This window comes from Neofelis nebulosa, chromosome 16, assembly GCF_028018385.1.
Source record: "Neofelis nebulosa isolate mNeoNeb1 chromosome 16, mNeoNeb1.pri, whole genome shotgun sequence".
NCBI classification, from domain to species: Eukaryota; Metazoa; Chordata; class Mammalia; order Carnivora; family Felidae; genus Neofelis; species Neofelis nebulosa.
In genome coordinates, this window is record NC_080797.1 from 13,436,937 (window position 1) to 13,458,470 (window position 21,534).

The following is a 21,534-nucleotide window of genomic DNA, read 5'->3' on the forward strand; positions in this document are numbered from 1 at the left end:
CTCCTCTCTCCCTACAAATACCACGTGTCATTCTTCAACTTCACACCACCAGCAGGTTCTCAGGCAGCAGTCCTGGCTCTGGCGACGAGAACCACCTCTGATGCTCCAGAATGTAGAGCATGGCTGCTCAGGCCCCTCCTGGAGACACTGGTCTAGGAGGACAGATCGCACTATGGCAAGAAGTCTGGCTCACCAGGTAGCCCTCCACCTCCTAACATCAGTCTGGGATGTTAGTGGCTCACATCCACCACTGGCAGAACCTTCCAGAGCCTTAATACCCATAACTTTGAGTTAAACCACCTAAAGTCAAAAACACATATATGGAATCTGCACTCAGATTATTAACAGTAAAATAAATAAGAACCAGAAACGAGCCTTATTCTTTATAATGCAGAGATCCTTTAAGACACACCAAAGAGGGGTGCCTGGGTGGCTCAGTCGGTTGAGCGGCCGACTTCGGCTTAGGTCACGATCTCGCGGTCCGTGAGTTCGAGCCCCGCGTCAGGCTCTGTGCTGACAGCTCGGAGCCCGGAGCCTGTTTCGGATTCTGTGTCTCCCTCTCTCTCCGACCCTCCCCCGTTCATGCTCTGTCTCCCTGCCTCAAAAATAAACGTTAAAAAAATTTTAAGAAAAAAAGATACATCAAAGACTAACCTGGCAGTTGGGAAGGTATTAGTACCAATTGCAGTCTTCACACCTGCACACATCCACGTACAAACGTGCATACAGGTGATACCATCTCTGAGTCACGATGTCACTCTGGGCCCAGTGTGCATACAAGCAACAAGACCCTCCAGTCCAACAGAACCGTGGCTGGGACCCCGACACCGGTGCGGGCACCCTGGGTTTTCTAGCTCCCCACCAAGAGAGGTCCCTCTTTGCTCAGGGCCCACTTGTAGCCATCTTTTTAAGGCTTCACGTCTCTGGTTAGCATTTAGACCCAGCACCTGCCCAAGAGCCCAATCCTCGGGTGTCTCAAGAACGACAGGCGACCATCCCACAGCGGTCTGCAGCCCTGGGGCCCCGTTCTCTGATCCCAGGCCCCTGCATGTGCACACGCCCGGCCTCTCCCCACACACTCTGCTGTCAGTGCGCCATCATGTCCGTCCCCGAGGGACCACACCCAGCTCCACAAGTTCCAAATTAGGGAACTGTGAGCTCTACCAAGGAAGCATTTCTCACAAAGCAACTGGATGACCTGAGGATTTCGATTTCTAAATGCCAAGTATACGTGAGACAGCACAACACCTGAGAGCAAGAGTAAGGGTGCCCAAGACCACCACGGCCACATCCACAACCATGAGAAGAGCGTCCACAACTGCCCTGTTGATGGGGCTGCGGCCGTCATGAGGAGAAGATGTCCGTGCATCATTTAGAGCTTAGAGTCTAAACATTGAAGGCCCACATGTCCAAAGGCCATGGGCAGAAAAAGGGTTCTGTGTAAAGGCTGGAAATCCAAAGAAGAGGACGCCACATCCTACTGGCCTGAAGCGCCGTGTTCTACTTCAGAGAAGCTGAGAGCGCCCTGCTGAGAGGCGCTAACATCCCCAATTTGCCATAACTGAGGACTCCGGCTCCCATTCTGACCACCCCCTGGGGCCTAGCAGTGGCCTTCCTCCCAGCCCAGGCTGTGCGCCAGCCCCCCAGGGCTCCGCAGGAGCTCCCACCTCCCACACCGAGCCTCACCCCCTTGACAGCCGGCTGTGGTCATCGCCAAAGCACAGCACGACAGACTTGCACGCCGTGCAGATGAACCGGGTAACCTACGGGCTGGCCCTCTTGGCCAAGTGGTGAGGGCGGCTCAGAATAAAGAAACTACTTCCACAGTACTGGCTGTCCGGCCGCAGGGAACACGAGCACTACAGGGACGAGTCCGGTGACGGGAGGGCCTCCCGGAAGAGCAGGGAAATACTCTTCCACCAGGCCCTGCTCCCCCTGCACCAGCCCAACCGCCCCAGAAACGGGAGGACTTGAACCCCACACCACCACCAGCTGAGGAATAAGCAAAGAACGGTCGAAACTTCCCAGTAGCGACCAGCCAGGACCAGTGGGTTCCGGAGCCGAAGACCCGCCACACGGCCTGCAGTCCTGCTTAAGGGGACTTCAGTCAGGCCAGAACAGGAACCACTAACTGGACCCCCTCAGGAAGAGTCAAGAGGGCCATGGGCCACATCACACACACAGCGGGGAGGCCAATGCGGAAGCACAGGGCCGGGCTGCCCCGCTCACCGTACTTGGGCGTTTGCACAATTCTTAAAAGAGAGTGTGAAGTGTACCTGCTGTAAGAGCACGAGGCCTGCTGAGTGCCAGGCCGGGTGACAGACGCCAGCAGAGGTGTCAGCATCTCACGCGGGTGCTCGAGGGATGAGCCTGCCCTGTAGGGAACCCACGACGTCAGATGGCTTCCAGAACCCTGGAAGGGTGGGGGAGGGGCAGCGGCAGTGGAAGGCCCCTCGCCCAGGTAAGAGGCGCTGGCCTCATGTTCAAGAACAGATTCATGGGAAACCGTCAGTGTGAGGAACTGTGAAAACCCTGCGTGAGGAACACGTTTGTAGGTTGAATCCTGACAGTGTGACAGTGAACTCACCTGGGAGTCGTCACCGAATGCGCACCACACGCGGCACTTTGTCAAGCAGTAAAAGGCTTGAGAGCCGCACCTCTGAAAGAGCAGTGGCGTGAAAAGGTGGATGGGGGACCCTAGTGACCTACTGCCCCTCCTCCACCCTGCATCCCCCACCTCGGGCATCAGGAAGCACCTCTCCCCCGGATCCTTGCCAACCGTCTCTCCAGACAGGACCTGGAGTTGGCTGTGCTCAGGCAGCCGTGCGTTGTTTCCTGGAGCAGAGACAAGCTACAGGCAGCGTCCCGACCACGTGACAGGCAGTGACGGGCGAGGGCTCCCTTCTGCTGGCTCACGGATGCACCACACCATCAAAGCACACCACCTTGCACACAGTAGGTACAAAACTGCTTTGAGTGTCTCTCTCATTCTTCCCCCAAAATTCTCCTCTGCAATTTTCTAAACCTGCTTAAGCCATTCCTCTTGGAAAGATTTCCCCAATGCTTCGCTCAAGCCTAACTGCCTTGCACATTTCCGTGTAACTGAGGACGACAGAGAGGCACCTCTTTACCTCCCTTTAAAACACACCTAACGTCTGCAATGCCTCAGCTCCCTAAATTTATCCTTACAGATAACACAGAGTCTACAGCAGTGAAGACAAACCTTCTTCCTCCCTTGCCTACAGGTCATCCAGCCGAAGGAAAATGTGACCTAGGACTTGGTCTGGACCAAGGCCAGTGCCCTGAATACTTACTTGGGGGATGCCACAAGAAGGAACGGGATGGACACGACCTCAGTCTGGCTCTCACCACTAGACCCTGGGCTACTGGAAATTAAGAAGATCTGGGGCGCCTGGGTGGCTCAGTTGGTTGGGTGTCCAACTTCGGCTCAGGTCACAATCTCACAGCTCGTGGGTTCGAGCCCCACGTGGGGCTCTGTGCTGACAGCTCAGAGCCTGGAGCCTGCTTCGGATCCTGTGTCTCCCTCTCTCTCTGCCCCTCTCAAAAGTAAAGAAACATTAAAAAAAAAAATTCTTTTTAAGAAATTAAGATCTAGTCCCCAAATCTTTAAGTCGCCACGTTAACAAGTGTCCCAAGGAGGGATGGACATAAAGTGGGCAGCTATTTTCCGTCCGGGTAACCCTCCCCTTCCCCAGCCACACTGAGAAGCAGAAAGAGCCTCACCAGACACTCCCAGCTGCCTGTCCCTCCACAAGCGGCCGGGCCACCCCAGCCCTCCCACCGAATGAGGGTCCCAGGTCTGGAGCAGCCACCTGGACGTTCAGAAAGCTCCACAGGTGACTGGTTCCTCTGCCACAGTGCGAACCAGCTGGTTTTAGATGGCACTTGTAGAAGTTAATCTAACTCTCGGCTCACCTTGCCGCATTGAAAGTAAAACTGAAATGTCTGCTTAGAAACAATCCTCAAATAGAAAATACAACCTTCTAGTTGCATACTCCTTTTAACATGTTCAGCCCTGAACACCCATACTTGCAGATGTCTTCTGTAAGATCAAATGCCCCGCTCCTCGAGAGTGTCCTCGAAGGCCTCATGCAGGCCGCCAGGGGGATGTGACAGCTGCACCCGCGGCCAGCCTCCCAGAAGGAAAGAGCAGGAGCCCCGACGGACCAGAGGTGGCCCTGCTCCACAGAGCAGCTGGGGGCCCGCGGCGCACATTTCCGCTGAGTCAGGGCTGTCCGTGAGTAGCTGTCACCTTGTCAGCAGCAGGTGATGAGCTGAGCCGCAGCGCCTGGAGCGACACCACCGAACAGCCACACTGTCCCCACACAGCCCTGGTTTATTAAATTCACACAGCAGAACACCAACAGTACCCAGGGGAAGCTGTCACACGGAAGAAGTCACGGGTACAAAGCCCCTAGGTGGGAGATGCTCCCCCACCGAGGTCACCAACACTGCATCCTGGCACCCAGGTTCAGGGGCACACCCACCTCTCGTGTCAGAGCCCAGGGACTCAGCGACCACACAGACCCCACGACACGGACAAAGGGATGTGCTTATCACAGCACCACCCAAGTGTGTGAAGGCCACAGCAGAAGGAGGTCCCTGAGGTGGACAGACTGTACCCTCAGGAGGGAGCCTAGGCACCTGTCAGGGCCTTCAAAGCCAGTGGCATCTCCCAGCTCTGGGCTGCCACACTGGGGTGTTAGCTTCCCAATGAGACCGGCCCAGCCTGAACCCAGATTCTGTGTTAAAACTATTTCTTTTCAGGGGCACGTGGGTGGCTTAGTCGGTTGAGCGTCGGACTTTTGATTTCAGCTCAGGTCATGACCTCATGGTTCACGAATTCGAGCCCCACATTGGGCTCTGTGCTGACATCGCGGAGCCTGTTGGGGATTCTCTCTCTTTCTCTCCCTCTGCCCCTCCCCCACTCACTCTCTCTCTCTCAAAATAAATGAAACTTTTTTTTTTTTAATTTTTTTTTTTAACGTTTATTTATTTTTGAGACAGAGAGAGACAGAGCATGAACGGGGGAGGGTCAGAGAGAGGGAGACACAGAATCTGAAACAGGCTCCAGGCTCTGAGCTGTCAGCACAGAGCCCGACGCAGGGCTCGAACTCACGGACCGCGAGATCATGACCCGAGCCAAAGTCGGCCGCTTAACCGACTGAGCCACCCAGGCACCCCTGAAACATTTTTTTAAAAAGCTATTTCTTTTCAAGCAATCTAAGTAATTGTTCTCTGCAAATTAAACACTGTCGTGACCAAAAACAACAATACTGTCATGACCGACTAACAATCCTCCTTCTCAATGAGAGGTAAAAAAGGCTCCTCCTCCCTCTGCTGCCTGGCTATCAGCACAGGGACAACCGCCCATCCGTCCACCTGTCCCTTTGCCAAAGGCCACAGGGGGCACAGGGGAGGGGACATGAGCACTGCACTGGCAGATGAAACGCCCACAGCTGATGACACAGTGGCCCTAGTACATCAACTTGAAAGAAGCAAAAACAAGCATTCAGGAGAATTAAAGGCTTAACCCGGAAGTCAGAGACCAGTTCTGCCGCTGAGTCACAGACCGAGGTTCCCAGCCACAGAGCCCAGACCTCCAAGGGCCCCAAGATGCCTACGGCACAGCACTTGTGAGCTGGTGGACCTACCGGGCCGAGAGCCCTCTGCCTTGACACACAGATGTACACAGCCAGAAAGAAGGCACACTGCCCAAGGTCACATGGCCAGCACTGGGGAGAAGGACGAATGTGAAGGCCATCAGAGTTTTGGTCAACGGCAAGCCTGCCACCGTCTTGAACTGAGCTGCCAGAAGGGTTCTCTCTTTCTGTCTCAATCCCCACCGTGGGCAGCAGGGCCAGGTGGACGTGGACAGCACCCTTCCAATGACACTGCCTGGAGGTCAACAGCCACCTCCCCTGTGACCTCCCCTCCCCATGACCCCACCCCACCAGTTCCCCTCCCTGTGACCTGCCCCTGCTCCCGTGACCTCCCCAGGGTGACACAGAGACAGTTAAGTATGGTGAGGAGGGCTGCAAACTCACTTCATCTCCACAAAATACAACACAAAATTAGCCCCAAAGCACTTCCCCACTGCCACTGACAAGACACTAGCTGCTACCGACTCTCTCTCCTCGGATTTGTGTTGTGCCCTCCCACTTCAGGGCTCACACGGACTCCACACCCAGACCAGCTCATAACCCTGAAACAGCAGCCGTGCCTGCAAGAGAAAAACCAAAGCCTTCGCCTTTGCATTTCCTTATGTGGCACGACCACTGGGGCCACTTCTCAGGACGCCACCACAAGATGCACTTCCCGGGAGAGCCAGCGAGCCAGTGCTGGGGGACTGCAAGCCACCCACCTGCTACAAGCAAAAGGTAGCACGGCCACCACCAGTCCCAAGGCCCCAAGAGACCTCCGGCCACCCACGGCTTCCATAGGACATAAGCAGGGATTCCCGCAAGCCCACTGGGAGGCCGAGGCAGGGAAGTGCCTGCAACACGGGGTGGCCACAGGGCAGCTGGGCATCGCACCGCACCGCCCGCCCAGGCCCAAGGAGGCTCCCGAGAGAGCAAGAGCCTCACAATTGCATCACATGCTGGACAATCTCCATCCACAGAGGGGACAGGAAGTGTGAAAATAGGCACAAAGAAAGCACAGTACTCTCAGCCCAGGCACATTAAAGACCACCCTAGGGGCGCCTGGCTGGCTCAGTTGGCTGAGTGTCCGACTTCGGCTCAGGTCATGATCTCGTGGTTCTTGAGTTCGAGCCCCGCTTTGGGCTCTGTGCTGACAGCTTGGAGCCCGGAGCCTGCTTCAGATCCTGTGTCCCCCTCTCTCTCTGCCCCTCCCCTGCTCATGTTGTCTGTCTGTCTGTCTGTCTGTCTCTCCTTCCCTCCCTCTCTCTCTCAAAAATAAATAAACATTAAAAAAAAAAACAGCCTAGGTCATGCCCTGCACCCACGTGGTGCCCTTACTAACCAGTCATTAGGGCAGTGTCACGGGAACAAGGCTGGTGCACTACTCTCACAAGCAAATCTGAAATTCCCGTCAACTGGGACCGTCCAGCCACCTTACCAGTACAGCCCCATATCAAAGCAGCCAGCCTGTGTTGTATTTTAAACATCAAATGGGCCACAACTAGCAGAAATAGACAACAAAATCTGGAAGACGTGGAGATCGATTTAGTAGGTGAGGATTTTTCCTCAGATGGCAAAACTTCTTCTTAGAAGACTCATAAAAATATTTTCCGTTAAAATAGCACAAATGTTATAGAAGTGGCTAAAATAAATTACACAGACGTGACTTTCTGAGTACACTGTATATAAATGACACACACCCACACCACTTCGTGTCCATAAAAGTCACGATCTTAGTTCTGACCTATACCACGAATTTCAATGTTTTTAAAATCTTTATTCATTTTTGAAAGAGAGTGAGTAGGGGAGGGGTAGAGAGAGAGAGGAACAGAGAATCCGAAGTGGGCCCTGTGCTGTCAGCACAGAGCCCGATGCAGGGCTTGAACATGAACCGTGAGATCATGACCTGACACTCAACTGACTGAGCCACCCAGACACCCCTGAATTTCAATGCTTATAAGTAACAGGTACAACTAGGTGATACGCAGACTTCATAATCTGCATGGCTCCTGCACCTGTATCACATACAAATTCTAGCACAGTCTATTCTGCTGGGCTTTCTGCTTTCCTTCATTAAACTATAAGTTCTCTCATAAAGAATCCCAATTCTAAGTAAAGAAATACTAAGTGCTTAAAAACAAAAAAATTAAAGACACTTTTTAAAAATCTGTATAAATGCACATGTATGTGTGCATGTACACAGACACACACACACACCCCAAACACTGTGAACACATAGGAGAGAAAGAGAACTAAAAAGAATGAAAACAATGGTGACATTTTTACAATAAAGAAATGATAGGATACAAAAACACTATCAAGAGAATAAAAAGACAAACCACAGAATGAGAGAAAACACTTGTAAAAATTGTTTATCTTTAAAGGGTCTATAATCTAGAATGTACCAAGAACTCTTATAACTCAGCAATAAAAAGACAACCCAATTTTAAAACGGGTGAAAGACTTACATAGACATTCCTCCAACAAAGATACACGAATGGCCAATAAGTACATGAAATGACGCTCCGTTTTGTCCGTCATTAGGGAAATATAAATCAAAGCCATAAAGAGACACCCACTGAGTTGGCTATAATATAAGAACATGGAAAAGAACAGGTGTTGGCGTGGACACCGGCACGGCTGGCGGGAATGTACAATGGGGCAGCTGCCGGGGGAGACAGTTTGGTGGCTCCCTGGTAGGTTATATATAGACTTGTCATATGATCCAACAATTCCACTCCAAGATATATACCCTAAACACAGGAGAATGTGTGTTCAAACAACTACTTGTACACGATTGTTCGCAGCAGCTCTGTTCACGACGGCCAGAAGGTGGAAACAAACCATGCCTATGGATGCCTGAATAGCCAGCAAAAAGTGATGGATCCACACCACGGAATATTATTCAGTCATAAAAAGGAAGGACGTTCTGACACATGCGCCATCACGGATGAACCTCAAAGATACGCTCAGTGAAAGCAGCAGACACAAAAGGCCACAAATCGTATGATCCCAAGGATATGAAATTTCCAGAATAGGCAAATCACAAAGAGGAATGCAGATGAGCAGCTGCCAGGGGCTGGGGAGGCACAAGGAGAGAGGAATGGGCAGGATTCTTCACAGGGCGATGAAAACATCTTGGAAAGAGAATGACAGGTGTCCAACAATGTGAATGTCCCAAATGCTACCGAATTGTTCACTTTAAAACGGTTAGTGGTTAATTTTATGAATTGAATTTTACCTCAATTAAAACACACAGGTTTTTTTAAGAGCAAACACCTTTGCCTTCCTCCCCTGATAATTCAGTCCTGAACCATCAGGCAGAATAGGCAAGGGCAACCCCTGCGGGCGGGGACGCTGTCAGAGCCCACATGGGGCGAGGAGGGGTCCATGAGGCAGGCAGGCAGCCTGACAGAGGGGCCAGGACGAAGGGCACCCCTGCAGAGGGGGAGCTGAGTGTGAGAATTAGGAACCTGAGTGGAACTGGGGGAGGGGGGTCCCCGAAGCGGGTGTCACTGCCCATGCAGGCCAGAAGGGCATCCAGTGGAAGGGCACACAGTAGAAGGCGGCCCGGCAGGGGTGTCAGGGGCCAAGCATGGCAGACGGTGTCCACACATGAGCAGCCCAGCCGGCAGTGTCAGTTAAAAACAAACAAAAAAAATCATCTGATTTAAATCAAAAGGAGCTTAGACATTTGGACCTTTCACATAATAATTCATAAAATTCCACATAAACTTTTAAATAAAAGATGAAACAAGAGGTGCCTGGGTGGTTCAGTCGGTAAGTGTCCAACTTTGGCTCAGGTCATGATCTCACAGTTTGTGGGTTCGAGCCCCGCATCGGGCTCTGTGCTGACAGCTCAGAGCCTGGAGCCTGCTTCGGATCCTGTATCTCCTCTCTCTCTGCCCCTCCCCTGCTCATGCTGTCTCTCTCAAAAATAAACATTAAAAAAATAATAACAAAATAAAAGATGAAATGAGAAGGGAGTTACAAATAAGATATTATCAGAAACGACGAGGCAATTTTAGATAGTTTAAATATACATCATACGCATACTGTGCTATCTATAAATCTAACGTACATAATACATGGATGATTGCTGGAATGAAAGACACAAGGTCTGTCTCTGACAGAGATGACTCTGATGATGCAAAAATCTGAAGACATAACCAATAACACAACCCAGAGAAAAAGACATAGAAAATATGTAAGATAAAAGAGAAAGACAGAATGAGGTTGACAAAGGTCTAACTGGAGTCTGGAAGGAAAAAATTGAAAACGAGAATTCCAAGGAAGAACTGAGAACTTTCCGGAACCACAAAGAGAAAAATCCTAAAAGTAGCCACAGAAAAGAAGGACCTTACCTAAAGGAACCACCACTTGACTGGCCCCAGGCGACTGAGAGCACAGAGGCCAGAGAAGGCAAAGCTACACTCCGTCTGGGATGGCATACAACTACATCATCATCAAGAATGAGGGGTAAAAAGAAATTTCAGGGGCACCTGGGTGACTCAGTCAGTTAAGTGTCCAACTTCAGCTTGGGTCACGGTCTCGCAGTTTGTGAGTTCAAGACCCACATCAGGCTCCTCACTGGGAGTGTGGAGCCATCTTGGCTGGCTCTCTCTCCCTCCCTCTCTCTCTCTGCCCCTCCCCTACTTGTGCTCATTCTCAAAATAAACTTAAAAAATGGTAAATTAAAAAAAAAAAGAAAGAAAGAAATTTCAGGCAAATAATAACTGAAATATATCACTACTAAGAAACCCTTAGGAAGGAACTTCTAAAAACAAACAAAAACAAAAGAAATAAAATTATCCCAGGGTCACTTGGGTGGCTCAGTAAATTAAGCATCCAACTTTGGCTCAGGTCATGATCTCACAGTTTGTGAGTTTAAGTCCCACATCTGGCTCTGTGCTGACAGCTCAGAGCCTGGAGCCTGCTTCGGATTCTGTGTCTCCCTCTCTCTCTCTGCCCCTCCCCTGCTCGCATTCTGTATCCCTCCCTCCCTCCCTCCCTCTCTCTCTCTCTCTCTCTCCAAAATAAACAAACATTTTAAAAATATTAAAAAAAAAAAAAAAAAAAAAGAAGTAAAATTATCCCAAAGGGGAGGGATCTGAGATGTAAAAAGTAATAGTTAGCAATTACTATTAAATTACTATAGAAATTCTATATACATATAGGAACATCTAAACAAACACTTTTTAAGATAAGAATGTATAGTGGCGCCTGGGTGGCTCAGTTGGTTAAGCATCCAACTCTTGACTTTGGCTCGTGCCTGCACGCGCATGTGCTCTCTCTCAAAATAAATAAACACTTTTTTAAGAAAGATAATAATGTATAATGTTAGTTCAACAAAAAGACAGAATGGATAACCTGACAATTACGACACATCAGGTGAGAAGTGACCAACACTGGGGTATGCTGTGTATTACGGTGGGTTAAGAAACTAACTTTTGATTTTAAATATTCATGATATAAGTCTAAAGATTATTAAAGAATCTTTTAAGAAAGGAAATACAATATATAACTTCTAAATCAACAGAGGAGGAAGATGTGGGATAGGATGGGGGGAAGATGTAAGAGAAACCATATCCTGAAAAAAGCAAAGACACAACCTTTTTAAATATACAACAAGCAATGGAAAAAGTAAGACAGCAGACCCAAATCCCAGCATGTCGATACTGAGATGAAATGTCAGCAGAGTACACTCACCAGTTAAAAATCAATGAGTGGATTTTTGGTCTGACACAGATCTAAAATGTAGGAATATAAAACGATTAAATAAAAGAAAGAAAAAAACGTACCAAGACAATGTTCATCAAAAGAAAGCAGGGGTAGCTATGTTAGCATGAGGCAGAAATAGCCTGGACCCCAATAATCCTTTTCGTCTTAAAGAGGCGCCACACATCATCACCACCGTCATCACTAACAAATAAACAGAATTCATCACATGCCAAACACTGTTCCAACTCTTGATATGAGTTCATTTCTTTAATCTTTAAAATGGCCCTATGTCCCATACCCAGGTCTAGACCCGAGAGAGATGAAAAGTTATGTCCACACAAAAATTTGTACACAAGGGGCACCCGGGTGGCTCAGTCAGTTAAATGTCAGACTCTTGTTTTCACTCAGGTCATGATCTCACAGTTTGTGGGTTCAAGCCCCACGTCAGGCTCTGTGCTGACAGGTCAGAGCCTGGAGCCTGCCTTGGATTCTGTGTCTCCCTCTCTCTCTGCCCCTCCCCTGCTCCCACAATCTCTCTGTCTCTCAAAAATAAACATTTAAAATTAAAAAAAAAAAAAAAAAAAATAGAAGGCCTGGGGGGCTCAGTCGGTTAAGCGTCCAACTTCAGCTTAGGTCATGATTTCCCAGTCTGGAAGTTCGAGCCCTGTGTTGGGCTCTGTGCTGACAGATCAGAGCCCGGAGCCTGTTTCACAGTCTGTGTCTCCCTCTCTCTCTGCCCCTCCCCCACGTGCTCGGTCTCTCTCAAAAATAAATAAATGTTTTAAAAAATTTTTTATTTTGGGGCGCCTGGGTGGCGCAGTCGGTTAAGCGTCCGACTTCAGCCAGGTCACGATCTCGCGGTCCGTGAGTTCGAGCCCCGCGTCAGGCTCTGGGCTGATGGCTCGGAGCCTGGAGCCTGTTTCCGATTCTGTGTCTCCCTCTCTCTCTGCCCCTCCCCCGTTCATGCTCTGTCTCTCTCTGTCCCAAAAATAAATAAAAAACGTTGAAAAAAATTTTAAAAAAAAAAAAAAAATTTTTTTTATTTTATTTTTTTTTTAATTAAAGGGGTGCCTGTGTGGCTCAGTTGGTTAAGCGTCCAATATCGGCTCAAGTCATGATTCACGGCTCTTGAGTTCAAGCCTTGGGTTGGGCTCTGTGCTGACAGCTCAGAGCCTGGAGCCTGCTTTGGATTCGTTGTTTCCCTCTCTCTCTGTCCCTCCCCCACTCACACTCTCTATCTCTCAAAAATGAATGAACGTTTAAAAAAAGGTTTTTTTAATTAAAAAAAAAATTTGCACACAAATATTCACGGCAGCACTAGTCACAACAGCCAAACAGTGGAAAAGCCCAAATGTCCATCAGCTGATATGCAGATAAACAAAATGTGGTCCATCCATCTGCCGTGTGAACTGTCCCCTCCAAAATTCGTAAGTTGAAGTCCTCACCCCCAGCATCTTAGGATGGGATCATATTTAGAGACAAAGCCTTTAAAGAGGTAATTAAGGTTAGATTAGGTTGTATGAGCAGAACCTAATCCATTAGGACTAGTGTCCTCAAGAAGAAGAGATGAGGACAGGGACACACAGACTGAAGGGTGGCCATGGAACAACGGGGGGAGAAGGTGGCCGTCTGCCAGCTGAGGAGAGGCCTCAGGAGGAACCAGCCCCACCAGCATCCTGATCCCAGATTTCCAGCCTCCAGGACTTGAGAGATATACCCCAGTCTGGGTATTCTGCCGTGGCCGCCTGAGCAAACAAACACACCAAACGAGGGGACGGTATTCAGCACTAAAAAACATCAGACTGAGTGAAAGGAGCCAATCTTTCACTAAAAGGGCCACACACAGTACAACTCTACGTACAAGAAAAACCTAGAGCAGGCACGTCCAGAAAGACAGGAAATAGATCAGTGTTGTGTGAGGCTTCTTTCTGAGGCGAAGAAAATTCTAGAATGGATGGTGGCAATGGATGGTGACAGACTAAATGTCACTCATGTGTACGCTGTGAATGGGTGAAGAGTATGGATAAGTTATATCTCAACAAAACTATTTAAAAAGACCCCCTAATGGCGGGTACCCATCATCCAGATTTTTAAATAAGGGTAGTGAAGCACAGACAAGTTACCTTTCTACCTCCACTGGGGTCAGTTTTGATAAACTGTATTTCTCTAGGACTGTCTACCAAACTTACCAGCAGAGGTATTCTTACCAACCATTCCTAGTCCCCACGGTGCACACAGCATGGCTCTGCCTCACTGTCTCACAGGGTCCGGTCACTCTGCTTCTCACCCCTCAGCAAGCGGCAAGGTCCTGCCTTCTCTCTGCGTCTCCAGCACTGCCTGGCTGCCTGCTCCCGTCCAGTCCTTTGGCCAGAGCACTTTAGGCAGTGTCAGCCAGACCGTGGCTATTCTGGCTCTGGGGCCACAGGCCATCTCTGTCTCTGTCTCCTTCTTTCTTTGTTTCTTCTAAAAAGGAAAACCCAGGGGGCGCCTGGGTGGCTCAGTCAGTTGAGTGTCTGACTCCTGATTTCAGCTCAAGTCATGATCTCAGCTCCTTCGTCAGGCTCTGTGCAGAGCATGGAGCCTGCTTGGGATTCTCTCTCTCTCCCTTTCTGCCCCCCTCCCCAACTTGCACTCTCTCGCTCAAAAAACAAACAAAAAGCTTCCCCTTCAAAAAAGAAAGGGGGGGGGGGGGGGGAGACCTTATTCTTGGCTCAAGGCCAAGGCCAGACCAGGCCTCAGGCCACACTTTCACAACTCTGCCCAAGGTTCTAAACTCCCCTTCAAACACACAGCAGCTGCATCTCGTAAGTTTTGATATGTAATAATTTCTTTACTGTCCTTTCTCTCTTTAAGTTTCTACTGTAAAATTACTATTGAGATTTCTTCTTTGTGTGTTATTTAGAAATCTAAAAACTAAACATTCACATCTAACCTTAATCTTCTGTATCTGAATTTTAACTTCACTGTTTTGTGGTCAAAGAATGCTGTCTGTGCACTAGAGTTTCTTTGAGATTTCCTGAGACTCGTTTTATGACCCAGGAACTGTGCAACATTGGTAAGTGTTCCTTGTGTGTCTAAGAGCTGTGTACTCCCCGGGGGACATGACTGCAGAGTTCTGTGTAAATCCGGGGAATCAAGCTGGTTATTTGTGTTGTCCAAATCACACAGACATGCTTCCAACTATTGTGGTTCCTAACTGACCTGCCGATAAGTGAGAGAGGATTTTCAGCTCTTAGAAACATACCAGATTTGTCCATTTATTTCTGTAGTCTGAGTTCTGCTTTTCATAGTTTTAAGCACAATTTACTCAGGTCAGCCAAGGATAACACCAAGTTACATACAAATTCATGCAGCGATCAGAGCTGATGTGGCTACAGGGGCCGAGTGACCAGTCTACACACGCCTGTTCCCTCTGCCTCTGTGTGGGGCCTGTGTGTCAGCAGGACCTGGGCACGGTGAGGGGCAGCAAGGATGGAGGGACGCCTGAACACAAGTGAGGAGCGGTGGAGCCTGGAGGGTGTGGGCAGGCTGCCCACAAACCAGCCCGGGTCCAGAGGACCACGGAGAGGGTCCTGTGGGAGCAGGGCCACCACCTAACCCACGTGGCTATCTGCACCACCCAGGACCGGCCTCACAGGCACACACGTGGTACTGCCTTGCCTCTGCTTTCCAAGTCACGCACATCCTCTCACAGAACCAGCAGGAAGGGGACTCTGGCAGAGGGTCTCAGCTTCATTAAGCCAACACGATGCAAAACCACGGCAGCAGGCGGTGGCGCCCTGCAAGAGGAAGTGCTCGCGTCACAGTGCGAGGATGAAGAAGGAGGCGGGCGGCCTGCGTGGCTCTGGACAAGCCTCTCATCTTGTCCTCCAAACACTGCAGTTCCCCAAGGTGAATGTGGGGTCCTTAACTCAGCTAAGTACTTAGAGCAATGTCTAGTACACAGTCAAGTGCCCAATGAAGACTGATTCTTCCCGTAATTGTTATTATTTTGGTTACTGCTGGCAAGGACACCGTACAGAGTGCCTGGGAATAGTACCAACCCTACTGGTGGATTCGGGACAGGGGGCCTTTGGGCCTACGGAGACCCTGGCAACTCCAGGGCCTCTCACACAGGGACTCCTGGTGGAAGGAAGGACTGGCCGGGCTGCTGACGGGGGGCCTGTTCCTTCTGGGGGGTCTGGAAGAGGCGGGGAGGCCTCCATGAGAAACCAAAGCCCCCAGCCTGGGCCGTCCATGCACACTGCCTGGAGTGGGGGAAGCCCAGGCTGAGGCGCAGGCACAAAGCCCGATCCAGGCTGTCCACCAGGATGCCCTGGAGAAGCAGCACGGAACTGTGCCACACCCCACAGGGTGTGGAGCGGCGCTCGCCTGCTGAAAACGAGCCAATAAGAAGAAACCCTCATGTTCATCCTCTAGCACACAAGGGAAGCCTGCAGATACGACAAAGCACCAGAAGCCCAAGCACCTGAGGCAACAGGTCCTGACAGACACTACCAGGAACACAGGTTTGCTGTACTGGTGACATAAAAGCAGGAGTGTAAGCCGGAGAGAAGGAGCGGGAAGCTCATAAAAAAAAAAAAAAAAGAACCCGAACAAATGTCTGGAAATAAAAGAGAAAAAGACTCACTGCCGCGTTTGAAACCGGACCGACTCAGGACTCAGCCCAGAGGAGGCGTGGCCACGAGGGCCGAGCCCAGGCAGAGAAGTCACATGTGACAGGGTCAGGAGTCAGGGCACATGTGGGTGGGACAGAGGCAGAGACCACGAGACCCTGGGAGCACTTCCCTCACGGACGCCGTTTGTAGCAGGAGAGAAAAAAGAGAAAGGAAACCTGTGCGTTTCTTTCTACTCATCCCTGCTCAGCTGAACTACGAGACTTTGTATGTGGCTGTCAACACACCCAGAGACCAGCACACAAAAAGCAAGCCTGGGAACGCCAGCTGGACAACGGCAGTAAAGAGCCTCACGCCTGCTCCTGGCCACCTGTACGAGCCTCACAGAGAGTGGTAAAACGCTGCTCACTGCCGGGGTGGGGAGAGGGCAGGAGGTGAAGAAAACCGTGTGGATCCTCAAAACTTGGCCCACGTTCACAGTTTCCCAGCCCAAGACACAACAAGCCCACAGCCCACGGTTTCAAGTTTCACTGCAGACACGGAAGCCACAGCACGGGTCACACCAGGGGAGGAAGGAGGAGAGGGCAGAGCCATGCAGTGCTGGCTCCGAGACCCCATCAACCAAAGAAGCACAAGTGTCTCCCACCTCCACCCTGGCTCAGGATCATTCCACATCCGTTTCTATCCCGCTTCCCACACTGCTAGGGGGAAGGCACCGGAAGGGAGGAGCCTGGGGAGCTGTGTGCCCCGCAGCTGAGGCCGGGCAGCCGTCTCTGCTGAGCGTCTCTCTGGGGCAGGCCCTGGCCCTGCCCCAGGCAGAGGGCACTGCCCACCATTTGCCAGGCAGCCCGGCAGGAAAGGGGGCCTGTGTGCTCTCCTCCAAAGCCAAAGTAGCCCCAGATCCATAAAAGTCAACGTGGGGTTACCAGAATAAGCAGCAAATTAAAATTCGAGCAGATTACACACCTCAGACTTACTCATCAAAGGAAAATTGAAGTCTGACAAGAGAACTTTCCCGACACTCCCAGAAGCCCTGGCCTACGTCATGAGATGGCCAAACTAACTTGACTTTTGTTTCCTCTATTAGCCAACCGTCTGACAGAGTAAAACTGCACTGACATTGTCAGTATTTGTTATAGGGAGAAACCAAGTGCCTGCAAAAGACAATCACAGTAGGAGCCCTCGCCTCGGCCAGCGTGCGCTCCGAGCTCCCCAGCACTCAGCTTCGAGGAGCCAAGTCTTCATGCCTGGGGCAGGCAAGGACCCTCAGGGCTGCTGGGCTCCTGGCAAGGTCCCGCACCCACTACCTGCTCAGCTCACAGGGGCATATCCTGGCACGCACAGGCCTGGGCCAGGGTGCCAGGCCAGGAGCATCCGCGAATGGCAACAACGTTCTCCTGGGTTTCTTCCTGATCCCAGAAGACAGGGTCCAGGCCTAGCCAGTGGCTTCCAAGCAGGACAGCAGGGCCTAGAGTCCTACCCCAGGCTGACAGACTTTCAGAGACACCCCCCCACCCCCGCCACCCCACGAGAGCTTAGGAAAGATGCCAGACCAGCCCCTCAGTCTACAGACCTAGAAGTGGGGGTGGGATGCTGGCAGCAGAACTCAGCCACGCAGGGGAAGAGTCTCCCCAGCACCGAGACTCTGGCGGCAAGGGAGGAGACATCAGTCCCATAGAGAGGAGACCTGAAAGGAGGGGCAGAGGGTCCCCCAAGTGTCCCGCAGGTGCCTGTCCACAGGGGCGCCCATGGGCAGCCCCACAGGGCCAGCAGAGCTAAGGCTTCAGGAGCCTGGAGTCTGCCTGGAAGGCCCCCACGGCCTCACCACCAGGTCCCCCAGAGGGGCCGCATCCCGCCCTGCCAGCCTGAGGCCCTGAGACGCAGCCCCCACGGTGAGGCGCTCCGGCCCAGGAACCATCCCCAGTCCCCTTCTCATAGGACCTCCCCAGAGATGGGCCACGAGGACAGGACATTAGGAAGCATTTGCTAAGCTCGAGATCTAACAAATGTCATCTTGGCAGCAGGTCAGGACTTACTTCCTCCAACAACAACCCAAATTAGAGAAACGGACTCACACCTTCACAGAGCTGGTGTTTTCCCTTTACCTTTCCCCCAGACACAGCACCCCGAGAGAAGTGCAAGAATCAAAACTATCTCCTACTTCTCACAAGGTCAAAAACAGACGTGATGTGTTTCCTCCAGCAGAGAGGTTTTACCTGTGGCACGTGCCATTCCCGCAGGACACATGTAGTGGCAGTGGGCTGCCCTGTCTACCTCGTGGGATCCCCCAGCAGCCCACGAGCAGCAGCCTCCCGCACGCCTTCCTACAGAAGGGAGGACTGAGGCCCAGGTCACATAACTGCCCGCAGACAGAGTGTAGACGTGCAGAGAGCGCTGCTGGATGGGGAGTGGGAGGGACACGGGACAGGGACAGGGACGTTGCCCGGTTAAAACGTGCTGCCTGAAGCCGAGAGGCGGGGGAGCAAGCAGGAGCCGAGCCATAGCGGCTGCGTCCTCACCACACCTCACCCTCCGAGCAGGACAGTGAGACCCACACCCACAAGGGTGAAGTCCTGATGCTGTGGCTGAGCAGAGGCCCAGCAGCACCTGTCTGAGCCCAGCCATGATGCCCACTCCCCATAAGAGCAGCCGCAGCCATGGCACCCGTCCCTCCCCACGCTCAGACCCATCAAGGCCCGGCGAGGCCAGGAGCCTGGCCGCCAGCCACCCCACTGAAGTTCCGAGCACTTCTGTACTGAGTGGGTCCCCGAGCCGGCTCCCAGCCACAGCACTTCACAGGGAGGCATTTCCTCCCCTGCCTGTACAGCCCTTCCACTGTCCACTAGGACTCTGCTCTGTCGCGCTTCAGGCTGGGTGACCTCAGCCGGATAACTTACCCTCTCTGTGCTGACTGCTTGCACAGAGCTGTCGGTGTGATTAAAGGCGTTAACGCAGGCAGAGTGCCCAGTGCAGGGCCTCACACCTAGTGAATGCTCAGTACCTGCCAGCTACCACCCCATGCTCTTCCCAAAGATCCGACCTCAGTCAGAAACGTAGCCACAAGATTTCTGGGTAACGGAGGAGACTGAACACCCACAACAGCTGGAATCCCACTAGCGACTACAGAGACTGCTTTCCCTTTTCAAGGTGTAAGCGACAGGGTCAAGGAAGGCAGGGAAGCCACAATGCGGATGGCACTCAGCAGGCTGGAAACCAAGCCTGAGCACAAGTGGGGAACCCAGAACCTGTCTGGTCTACACGCAGGATCCTTGAAAGGCCCGAGATAACTCTGGGGGCCTAAAACACAGGGCGCTATGAGGGCCACTGAAGACACAGTTAATTCTCTGGGCATGGAGAGAGGTGAAGGATGGGCTGGTGTGCAGAGAGGGCGGGAATCGCCCACCGCCCGCCCAAACCGTCATTAAGACCCTCAGAGAAACAAGAGAAGCCACTGCAACTACTCACCAGACACTATGGAAGTTGTGCCAGAGAACACAAGAGGCGCTGGAGACTGAAGAAGCGCTCACCAGAGGGCTGGCAGAGAACATTGCGGGAAATGAGAATAGGAGGGTCAGGAGTGACCGCCTCTGTGAAATTCTACAATAGGATACACTCGGCTGGGACAGAAGAATCCCACCAGTGCTGCCTCAGTCTGGGTGGGGTGATCGTGGCAGAGAAAATGCCTCTCAAAACTCAAGACCTGTGCCCTCTGCGGAGTGGCTTTAAAAGAGGAACTGTGGGCAAATAGTTAACGACATGCTTGCTGACTTGTTTGGGGGTCAAACACAGTGGACTCTGCAGTGCAGCGGGGCTGGTGCTGGGGCGTGGGGGGGGGGGGGGCGGGGGACGGTGGGAGGGCAGACCTCTGTGACGAAGCAAATATAGTCGAACATCCATCAAGGACCCGGGTGTCGGGTTCTTATGACTCACCTGTTTGTTTGAAATCGTTCATGTTCAAACTCTGGAGGAAAGAATCAGGAAATCAGAACGGGCGGGCACTTCTGCACAGCAGTCCCGAAAGCTACATGCAGAGGAGAGCCCTTTCTAACCCGGGAGTTAACGTCTCTGGCCCCGGGTTCTATCCCCAGCCAGACTATCAACCATGAAGAATAAAGACACTATCAACCATTCAAGGTCTCCACAAGTCCACCTCTCCTGCACTCTTTCTCAGGAGCCTACAGACAGGATGTGCTTCCTATCAACACAAAGGATCAACCCAAGAGAGAAGACACGGGATCCAGGAAGCAGGCTTTCGATACAGGAGAGAGGGAAAGGCGACCTCGGGATGATGGGGAGGCAAGCATGGGGGCAGAGCAGACAGCAAAACTCTCACTTTCCACAAAGGAAAGTCAGCAGACAACACCCAAAACTGGGAGTAAGACGTAGGTGGAGGGAACACAAGTAGCAACAGAGTAATGTTATTTGGGATCAAGGAGGTAAACACCAAAATACTCAGCTAAGAAAAGGTCCCAGTGCTGCTCCTGGACAGAGATGGGAGGGACAGCCGTCTGACAGTGTCCCACTGAGACATGGGCTTGCTGCCCTCCCCTCAAGTCTGGACAGGTGAAGCAGGACATGGGAGGTGCCTCACCAACCACCCTCCTGGGGAGGCCTCCGAAGTGAGACCACACGGAGAAGACAGCTCGGCCGTGCCCTTGGGGACATGAGGTGGACCCTCCAGTCCAGCTCAATACCACCAGGGCCCCACCAGTGGGGCCTGCCATACCCTCGGAGGTAGGCCCGCACTCCTGAACCACCATCATGAGAGGTAATAAAATGGCGGTTCTTTATGCCTCCAAGTTTTGGGGTGCCTCGCCACCCAGCCATAGGTAAGAGGAACAGCAATGAATTACTGTTTCATGATGACATCTATAGAACTATTTTTTATAGAACTTTAAGTTTTATGGATGTCTAATTTGGACAAAAATAACTAAAAACTTTTTTTTTTTTTTTAAAGAACCCAATACAAAGGTAAAGCCAAGTAAAATCTTAAGCCTTAAAATAAAATTAAAACAAAAAACCACAGCATCAGGCCTGGCAAGCCCGACCCCAACCATGGTGCCAGACGTGCCATGCGTGACCCCAGCTGGCACCACCTCCCTTTTCTGTCCCCAAACCAACACCTCGTTCCCGCCTCACTAACAGCCACAGACTGAGCAGCAAGCAACCTAAGCAGGGAGGGAGACACAGACTCTGCGTTAGTTATCAGAACAGGGGCAGCGAGAGGAGCAGAGCCACGTCCCAGCAGCAGCCCTGCAGCGAGCCCGGAGCCCGGAGCCCGGTGCCCGTCCCGGCAGCAGCCCTGCAGCGAGCCCAGAGCCTGGTGCCCGTCCAGGGCATGCGGCGACAGGCCCCTGTGGTGAGGCGGCCGAGGTCCCCCCGCCCCCCGCCCAACGGGGAGGGCAGCAGGCTGACTCCCAGGCACAAGGGAGAGAGAACGGCAACAGGAGAAAAAGCTCGCTCAGACCTTTGGGGGCAAGGATCCCGCGAGCATGGCCTCCTCGGGGAGACGTACTTATGACTAACTCTCGGGG

At 51.8% G+C, this 21,534-nt stretch overlaps 1 protein-coding gene across 4 annotated transcripts in view; it reads right to left on the reverse strand.

The window, feature by feature from the left end:
• TBCD (tubulin folding cofactor D) overlaps nt 1-21,534 on the reverse strand; it is a 161,194-nt gene that overhangs the window by 78,491 nt on the left and 61,169 nt on the right. The window lies entirely within an intron of this gene.